This window comes from Vicugna pacos, unplaced genomic scaffold, assembly GCF_048564905.1.
Source record: "Vicugna pacos unplaced genomic scaffold, VicPac4 scaffold_127, whole genome shotgun sequence".
Classification (NCBI taxonomy): domain Eukaryota; kingdom Metazoa; phylum Chordata; class Mammalia; order Artiodactyla; family Camelidae; genus Vicugna; species Vicugna pacos.
This window is the reverse complement of record NW_027328807.1, coordinates 320,541-331,806: the sequence shown is the minus strand read 5'-3', so window position 1 is coordinate 331,806 and position 11,266 is coordinate 320,541.

The following is an 11,266-nucleotide window of genomic DNA, read 5'->3' as shown; positions in this document are numbered from 1 at the left end:
AATCACTGTCCAATCATTACTACAGTGATGACAACTAGGCTTTCTTCACACACACTGATCTCATGGTCATGCATGATAAAGAAAACAGACTTTACAGAATTTGTTCAGGAAAGTAACTAAATAAATAGCAGCAGCAGCAATGACAATGAAAGCAACGATAAACCCTGGAGATGAGGAAAATCAGGCTTTCAGATCTGCCACATTGTAATATTTTAAATGTCCAGCTTTCAACAGAAAATTACAAGATGTACAAAGAAACAGAAAAGTTTGGTCATAACAGACGGGGAAAAAGTAGTCAACAGAAACTCCCTGAGGTAGCCCAGACACTGGACTTACTAGACAAAGACATAAATAAGCAATTACACATATGTTCAAAAAACTAACAGAAACCATGCCTAAAGGATTAAATTATGTGCTCATCTCATTGTACAGAGAATAACAATAAATAAAATTTATAATAAAAACCAACTAGAAATTCTAGAGATACAAATATAATGACTAAAATAAAAACTTCAATAAGTGGTTTCTCTGTAGATATGAACTTGTTGAAGAAAAAGTCAGTTAAATTAAAACTACTGAGATTTCCCTGTCTGTGGAACAGAAAGAAAAATGAATGAAAAAAAATGAACACTGTGTCAGAGATAGGTGGGACACCATCAACAATACCAATACACACATAATGGGAGCGCCAGAAGGAGGGAGAGAAAAAAAAGGGGCAGAAAGAATATATAAAGAAATAATGGCTGAAAACTTCCCAAATTTGATGAAAATATTAATTTGTACATCCCAGCAGCTCAACAAACTCCATGTGGTATAAACTTAGAGACATCTAAAATAGGCACATCAGATTCAGTGTGTCAAAAGACAAGAATAAAGTATCTTGACAGCCGAAAGAGAAAAGTGGCTCAACATATAGAAAGGCTCCTCAGTAAGACAGTTGATTTCTCATCAAAAACCATGGAGACCAGAAGGCAGTGGATGGTATCATCAAAGAGATAAAAGGAAAAGACTGTCACCAAGTATTTTATAGCCAGCAAAATGATTCTTTAAAAAAATTAAAGGAGAAATTAAGACACTCCTACAAAAACAAAATCTGAAAGAATCCATTGCTAGCAGGCCTGCCCTACAAGAAATACTAAGGATAGTCCAGCAGGTGTAAATGAAAGGACACTCGCCTGAAAAATAAAGAGCACTACTACATGAGTAAAAAAATAAAACAGTATAAATCGGGCATTACATGTAAATGTTTTGTTCTATTTGATGTAAAGGACAACTGCATAAAACAATACTTATGAAACTGTGTAGATGAGCTTATAAATGTATAAAGGTGCAATTTGTATGAAAATGACAGCATGAGGAGGGGGAGGGAAAAGACTGATACCAAAGCAAAGTTTTTGTGTACTGTTGAAATTAAGTTGGTATTCATGTGAACTAGATTGCTTTAAAACAAGATGTTAATTTTACTCTCCAGGGCAATGGAAGAGAAGGAGGAGGAGGAAGAGTAGGAGGAGGAGAAGAAAAAGATAAAATAAACAAATTAAAATGGCACACTTGAAAATGCTTACTATGTACAAAAATGTGTAGTAATAGAGGAATGGGAAAAAAAGACATATAGAAAGTAGACAGCAGTTGTAACTTCAATCTGATAAGAAATTACATTAATATAAATGAATTAAACATTCTAATCAAAATACTAAAGGCAGAAATAAATGGAATAGACAATAGATGAACAACAGAGAATAATCAACAAAAGGAATAGTTGGTTCTTTGAAAAGATCAATAAAATTGACAAATTTTATCTAATACTGAAAAAAAAAGAGAGAAGATTCAAATTACTAAAATGAGAAATGAAAGGAAGGATGTCACTACTGCCCTTACAAAAATAACAAGGAATATAAGGGAATACCATGGATAATTATATAGCCAATAAATGAGATAATCTAGATGAAATGGATAAATTCCTAGAAGGACATAAATGACTGAAGCTAATTCAAGGAGAAATAGAAAACTCAAATAATCCTACAGTAAGTAGTGACTGAAATAGCAATCCAAAACATTCACACAAAGAAATGCTAGGCCCGTATGGCTTTACTGGTGAATTCCATCAAGTACTTAAAGAAAAAACTAAAACAAAAACAAACAAAAAATGCTTCACAAATTCGTCTGAAAATAAAGAGGTGGGCACACTTCCCAATTCATTCAATGAGACTAGTATCACACTGATACGAAAACCAGACAAAGGCATCACAAGAAAACTAAAGACTGTCTCTTATGAATATAAATGCAAAAATCCTCAACAGAATACAAGCAAATCCAAAACAGTAACATATAAAATAGACCACTATTAAGTGGGATGTATCCAGGTATGCAAAGGCAGTACAACATACAAAAGTCAATTCATGTAATACACCATATTAATAGAATAATGGATAAAAACTAGGAATAGAAGAGAACTTCCTCAACTTGACAGAGAACATCTATGAAAAACCTGAAGCAAAGATCATACATAATGCAGAAGCACTGAATTATTCCCTCCCAAAATCAACATTGTACTAGAAGTTCTAGTCAAATCAATCAGACAAAGAAAATAAAGCCTCTAGATTAGAAAGAAAGAAATAAAACTGTTTTGATTCCAGATGGCATGATATTATATATTGAAATCACAAGGAATCCACAAAGTAAAAATAGAGAGAAAAGAAAAAAAAATCCTCTTAGAATTAATAACCCAGTCTGACCAAAATTGTAAGACACAAATGAATATATAAAAATTAATTACATTTCTATTCAACAGCAGTGAATAATCTAAAAATAAAATGAAGGAAACCTTTTCATTTACAATAGCATCAAAAAGAATAAAATAATTAGTAATATTAAGAAAAATATGTGGAATACTGAGAAAAATATCTGAAACATGTATATTGAAAACTAAAATACTAGTGATAGAATTTAAAAATGACCTAAAATAAATGGAAAGCTCTTCTGTGTTCATGGATCAGAAGCCTTATTATTGTTAGGATGGCCATTGTCCTCAAAATGACCTATACATTCAATGCAGCTCTGGCTTTTTGGCAGAAATGAACAAGCTGATCCTAAAACTAATATGGAAATGCAAGATACCCAAAATAGTCAAAACAATCTTGAAAAAGAACAAAGTTTTGAAGTTTCCAAATTCAAAACTCACTAACAAAACTGTGATCCATACAGTGTGATACTTGCAGAAAGGACAGAAAAATAGATTGAGAGAAAAGAACTAAGAGACCATAAACAAAGTCTTACACACAGCCATATAATTTTTGACAAAGGTGCCATGACAATCCAATGGGGAAAAATAATCTTTACAAAAATGATGCTGGGACACCTGTACATACATCTGAAAAGAAAGAAAACTGAACTTTTATCTTAACACCATTTATGGAAATTAACTCAAAATAAATCACAGACCTGAAACTATAAAACATTTAGAAAATGAACAATGAGAAAATCTTCAGGATTTTGGATTACAAATACTTGTAATATATGACACCAAAAGCACAAACAACAAAAGGAAAAAATCAAGTAAACTGGACTTCAGTAAAATTAAAAACTTCTGTGCTTCAAAGGACTTCATGAAGAAAGTAAGAAGACAATACACAGGATGGATGAAAATATTTCCAAAATTTTCCCTGATAAGGGACTTTTATCCAGAATAGACAAAGAAGACTTAAAACATGACAATACAAAGACAAATATAATTAAAATGGGCAAAGAATTTGAATAGGTGTTTCTCCAAAGCAGACATACGAATGGGAACTAAGCACATAAAAAGATGTTCAACATCAGTAGGCATTAGGGAAACAGAAATCAAAATCACAATGACATACCACTTCATACCAACTAGGATGACAAATATATATGATATATGATATATAAATATGAATTTATAAACCCAGTTATAAAAAGTGTAGTTGAGGATGTGGAGAAACTGGACTCCTCATACATTATTTCTGGAAATATACAATGCTTCAGTCACTTTAAAAGCTATATTAGCAATTCCTCAAAAATTTAAAAGTAGAATACATCCCAGCAATTCCATTTTTTGATATATCCTGAAGAGAAGTGAAAATGTGTTCACACAAAAACTTGTCCATGAGCATTTACAGCAGAATTATTCATCATCAACTGATGGATGGATAAGCAATGTGGTGTATTTATAACTATGGCATATTATATGAATACAAAAAGGAATTTGGGTATTGATATATGCTACACGATGGATGAGCCTTGACAACGTCACACTAAATGAAAGACGATAATCAAAAAAGGCAGCATACTGTATGGTTCTACTTATATGAAATGCCTACAACTGGCAAACCCATAGAGGCAGAAAGTAGAGTGGTGGCTGTTGAGGGCTAAGGGAAAGGAAGTTTAGGGACTGACTTACTAAAGGGTACTGGTTCCTTTTGGGGGTGATGGCTACACAACCCTGAAATGTACATAAAACCCTAATGCACACTTTCAAAGGCTGCATTTTATGGTATGTGAATTATATCTCCATAAACCTGTTATTCTTGAAGCTGAGCCCACCTATGGAGCAACTGACACAGCACTGACTGTGGCATCCGGACGGGGAGTGACCCACCCGCCCACCGCGAAGGAGAGAAGCACCTGACCCAGTGTTGGAGGGGTGCAGTCTTCTTGCCAATGGACACTGTGAGCAGCACAGATGAGGGGGCCAACACAGCAAGCTGAGTTCATGAAACAGGGCGAAGACACAAAGACCTCTCAATAAAACCATTAAGAGCGTTCAGTCTCTAGGAGAACACATCTTTGTTTTTAAAATCTTTTTATACCTGTTTTATTTTCTATTAGCTTTTTAATCTTTACTTTTTAAACAGTTCTATATGTTTACAATTTTCATTTCATTTTTAATTCTCTTGGATTTGATCTGTTATTGATTATTCACAGGTTTTAAATATTGTGTTTTGAGTTTTTTCTTCTTTTTATTAAGGTTTTAAAAAGACATCTCAACTCGATTCCTATTCTTCTTCAACTTGCTCTTCTATTATTGATTATGCACTGTTTTCAAACCTTCTTTTCCTCCATTCTTTTAAAATTCTATTTCTCTCTCTTGTTTTTCAGTTTTATTCCAGCATAGGCCTTAGATAGATAAAGAAATAAACCCCTTTAAGGGCCACAATAGATAACTGATACTCCTTAAGCCACAGTGCCAGAGAGATATGAGCAGTTGAAGAAGCAGAGGAAGTATTCCCAATTAAAAGAGAAAGAGAAATCCCCTGAAAGAACGATCAATGAAATAGATATTAATGGCCTATTAGATCAAGATTTCTAAAAAGAAGTGATCGAATTACTGAAGGAATTAAAAGAGATAGTGTTTAGAGACATAAAATATGTCAAAAACAAAATAGTAGCTATAAAGAAGAGCCAAGTAGAATTGGTAAATTCATTGGCTGAAATGAGATCTGACCTAAAGGCAGTACAACGCAGGCTAGATAATGCAGAGGAACGAATAAGTGACCTAGAAGACAGGACAACAGAAAGCACACAATCAGAACAGTTGAGAGAAAAAAATAAAACACAATGAAAACAATATAAGGAACCTATGGGATAATATAAAGCATGCCAATCTATGCATCATAAGAGTTCCAGAAGGGGAAGAAAGAACAAAGGGGATGGAGAAGGTATTTAAAGAAATCATAACTGAAAAATTCCCAAACATAAAGAAAGAATCAGACACCCAAGTACAGGAGGCTCAGAGGTTCCCAAACAGGAAGAGCCTAAAGAGACTCACACCAGGACAACAAAATCAAGATGGCCAGACTGAAGGATAAAGAAATGATCCTAAAGGCAGCAAGAGAAAAACAAAGAGTGAGTTACAAGAGATGGCTCTCAGCTGATTTCTCTACAGAAACACTACAGGCCAGAAGGGAGTGGAAATATGTATTCAAAGTCCTGAATGAAAAAACAGATGCAGCCTAGGATACTTTCTGCAGCAAGGCTATCCTTTAGAACAGAGGGAGAGGTAATGAATTTCACAGAGAAGAAAAACTAAAAGACTTTAGCAACACTAAACCCATGCTAAAAGAAATATTGTAAGGTACACTCTAAATAAAAAAGAAGCAGGATGATACAGAAATGAGAGCTTATAACTGGAAAGATGATACTACCATGAATTACAAATAGAATAAATATGAAATTGTAAAAGAAGACATCTAAATCATTGAGTAGGAGAGGGAAGCAAGAAAATATAGAGTATCTTTTTTTTCTTCTTTTTTCTTAAATTTTTTGTTCTCGGTAGGATGGGTTTGAGATTACATTACTATCTGTTTAGTACACACAGTCACAGTAATTGGTTAACAGACTTACAAAAAAGTGTAACCACAAGCCAAAAACTTACAAGTGAGTAACAAAAACTAAATACAATCCAAGATAACACAAAGGAAAATTACCATACCACAAAAGGAAGAAGAAAGGAACAAAGAAGAAATATGAAATCAACTGCAAATATAAGTTCAAATAGCAATAAACACTCATTTATCATTAATTACTCTAAATGATAATGGACTAAATGCTCCAGTCAAAAGACAGAGTGGCAGACTGGATAATAAAGCAAGAAACTTCAATAAACTGCATACAAGAGACACACTTTAGGGAGAAGGACACATATAGATTGAGAGTGAATGGACGGAAAAGGATATTCCATGCAAATGGAAACTCCAAGAAAGCAGGTGTAGCAGTTCTGATTTCAGACAAAATAGACTTTAAAACAAGGGCCATAAAGAAAGATATATAAAGGCATTTTATAATGATTAAAGGAGCAAAACAAGATGAGGATATTATAATCATTAATATATATGCATCCAACATGAGCACCTAAGTACATAAAACAACTACTAACAGAGATAAATGGGGAAATTGATGGGAATACAATCATTGTCAGAAGTTTTAACACCACTTTAACATCACTAGACAGATCTTCCACACAAAAAATAAATAAGGCAACAGAGAAATGAAATGATACATTAGAAAAATTAGATTTAGTGGATATTTTCAGAGCATTACAACCCCCCAAATTAGGATATACATTCTTTTCAAGTGTGCGTGGAACATTTTCTAGGATTCATCATGTACTTGGTCACAAAAGAAGCCTCAAAAATTTTAAGAAGATAGAAATTATCTCAAGCATCTTTACTGACCACAATGCCATTGAAACTAGAAAACAACTTCAGAGAAACAAAGCATAAAAAAAAGGAAAGCATAGAGATTAAACAACATGGTATTAAAAAAAAAATGGGTCAATGATGAAATCAAAGTTGAAATTAAGGAATACCTTGAGACAAATGAAAATGAAAACAACCACAAAAAACTTATGGGACAAAGCAAAAGCAGTGCTAAGAGGAAAGTTTAGAGTGATACAGGCCTTCCTCAAAAAAGAAGAACAATATCATAAAAAAATCTAACCCACCAGTTAAAAGAACTAGAAACTGAAGAGTAAAAACACCCAAAAGTCAGCAGAAGGAAGGAAATAATTAAGATCTGGGAGGAAATAAATAAAATAGAGATTAAAAGTAATAGAGAAAATAATCAATCAAACCAAAAGCAATTTTTTGAAAGAGTAAATAAAATCGAGAACCTCTGGCCAAACTCACAAAGAAGAAAAAAGAGCACAAATTTGCAAAATAAGAAAGGAAAATGGAGAAATTACAACAAATAACATAGAAATATAGAATATCATATGAGAATATCATGAAAAACTACATAAAAAAAGGGATAACCTAGAGGAGATGGACAAGTTTCTGGAAACATACAGTCCACTAAAACTGAATCAAGAAGAAACTGACCACTTGAACAAACCGATCACTAGGAATGAAATCGAATTAACAATAAAAAAAGAATCCCTACAAATAAAATCCAGAACTGGACAGCTTCACCAGGGAATTCTGCCACACATACAAAGAAGTACTCCTACCAGTCCTTCTCAAACTCTTCCAGAAGACTGAAAAGAAGGAATATTCCCAAACTCATTCTATGAAGCCACAATCACCCTGATACCAAAACCAGGCAAAGACACCACCAATAAAGGGAATTACAGACCAATATCACTGATGAACACAGATGCAAAAAAGTCCTTACCAAAATACTAGCAAATAGAATTCCACAGCACATAAAAAAGATTATACAACATGCTCAAATGGGGTTCATCTCAGGGACACAAATGTGTTTTAACATATACAAATCAATCAATGTAATACTTCACATCAACAAGAGAAAGGACTAAAACCACATGATCATCTCAATAGATGCATAAAAGCTTTTGATAAAATTCAACACCCATTTATGATAAAAATTCTCACCAAAGTGGGTATTGAGGGAACATAACTCAACATCATGAAAGCTATATATGACAAACCTACAGCCAGCATAGCACTAAATGGTGAAAACCTCAAAAGCTTCTCACTAAATTCTGGGACAAGACAAGGATGCCACTATCACCACTCCTATTCAACATAGGCTTGGAAGTCCTGACCATAGCAATCAGGCAAGTAAGAGAAGTAAAAGGGGTCTAAATTGGAAAAGAAGAGGTAAAAGTGTCACTACATGCAGATGACACGACACTATATATAGAAAACCCTAAAAGGTCTACACCAAAACTACTAGAGCTGATCGAAGAATTTAGCAAGGTAGCAGGTTACAAGATTAATGTTCAAAAATCAGTTGCATTTCTTTACACTAATGATGAATCAACAGAAAAAGGAAGTAAAGAAATAAAACTCTTTAAAATAGCACCCAAAGTAATAAAATTTCTAGGAATAAATCTAACCACAGAGGTGAGAGAATTATACACAGAAAACTATAAACCATTGGTGAAGGTAATTGAAGAAGACTTTAAAAAATGGAAAGGTATCCCATGCTCTTGGATTGCAAGAATCAATATTGTTAAAATGGTCACACTGCCCAGGGCAATATACAGATTTAATGCAATCCCTGTAAAATTACTCAAGACATATTTCATACAACTAGAACAAATCACAATAAAATTTATATGGAACCATCAAAGACATAGAAATTCCAGGGTATTACTGAAGAAAAAAAAGAAAGAGCCTGGAGGAATAACTCTCCCAGACTTCAGACAATACTATAGAGTTACAGTCATCAAGACAGCATGGTATTGGTACAAAAACATACATATAGACCAATGGAACAGAATAGAGAGCCCAGAAATGAACCCACAAACTTTTGGTCAACTAATCTTCGACAAAGGAGGGAAGAATATACAATGGAATAAAGACAGTCTCTTCAGCAAGATAAACATAAGACAAGATACAATAAACCTCCTAGAAGAAAATACAGGCAAAATATCTGACATACATCTCAGAAATGTTCCCTTAGGGCAGTCTACCCAAGCAATAGAAATAAAAGCAAGAATAAACAAATGGGACCTAAAGAAACTTACAAGCTTCTGCACAGCAAAGGACACCATATGTAAAAAAAAGACAACCTACAGAATGGGAGAAAATTTTTGCAAATGAAACTGACAAAGGCTTGATCTCCAGAATATATAAGCAGCTCAAATGACTTAATAAGAAACAACCAAATAACCTAAACCAAAAATGGGCAGAAGACCTAAACAAGCAATTCACCAAGGAAGACATACAAATGATCAATGGGCACATGAAAAAATGCTCAATGTCACTAATTATCAGAGAAATGCAAATCAAAACAACAATGAGGTATCACCTCAAACCAGTCATAATGGCCATCATTCAAAAATCCACAAATGACAAATGCTAGAGAGGCTGTGGAGAAAGGGGAACCTCCTACACTTCTGGTGGGAATGCAGTTTGGTGCAGCCACTGTGGAAAAGAGTATTGAGTTCCCTCAAATGTCTAGGAGTAGACTTGCCATATGACCTATGAATCCTGCTCCTGGGCATGTATCCTGAAGGAACCCTACTTCAGGATGACACCTGCATCCCAATGTTCATAGCAGCACTATTTACAGTAGCCAAGACATGGATATAGCCTAAATGTCCATCAGCGGATGACTGGCTAAAGAAGTGGTATATTTATACAATGGAATACTACTCAGCCATATAAACTGACAATATAGGGCCATTTGCAGCAACATGGATGCTCCTGGAGAATGTCATTCTAAGTTAAGTAAGCACGGTAAGAAGGAATAAAGACAAGTTACCCACAGGTACAGTTATTTTGATTAAAATATCCACACAGAAAGCAAGTCACCCTCACGACTGCTGCCAGGAGGAGCATCTGAGTGTAATAGCCCAGCCAAGCAAAGTAGATTCCGAACTTCTCTCCTTAGAATTTCCTGCAGAAAGACAGAAGGAAGTTTCAGAAGACACAAATAATCACTCTGTAGCTTCATCCTCATGTTAATTTATTTTTTCTTTTTTGGGGGGCATAATTAGGTTTATTTATTTGTTTTTAAATGGAGGCATTGGGGATTGAACCCAGGACCTCATGCATGCTAGACATGCACTCTACCACTGAGCTATACCCTCCCTCCATCATATTAATTTCTGATTCTAAATCAAGGGGGCTTTAAGTTTAAACCTCCGACTCAATTCACTCTTAAAACATATCCGTTTTCATAGCAGCCCCCAAATTCTACCATGAAATAAGAAGTGTTTTATGTATCATAGAAGTACAGATCACTGGCTCACCTGCTGAAGAGAGATAAATGAGAACAGAGCAAAGGAGGGGATGAGGCCAACTCGAGAGCAGATGCAGGGGATCATCACCACTCACTGGACAGTCTGGCACATTCAACAAATCCCCCCAAAAATCATTCTTAACAGGCGTGACACAAGTGGACATCAACAAGTGGCTCAGTCATCTGCTCCTGCCTTATCTCGGGAAAGTCCCTGGAGCAAATGCATCATAAACCACAGATAATAAGGAAATGGCTGATAATGATAACAACTGCGAGTGCAATGTCTGTCTGACAAAATATTTATAAAACTCATTGACATTGAGGGAATGGGAGAGGGCAGGAGGGATGTGGCTGAGGAAGACATTGCCCTGTATTCTTTGTATCTAGCACGTCTGTTGTTCCTAGGTTTTAAAACCTTTTCTCAGTTAATCTGGAGTAGATGGAACAGGCCAGGGAGGCAAGATTAGAAGAAAGGAGGCAGGGCATGAAGTGGTGCCAGGCTGATCCTAAAAGGGAGACCGACACAGACAGGCAGACACAGAGGGTTTAGGGATGAGGTGGAACAATGAGACGGCAGCTCAGGTGTGTCTTGCTG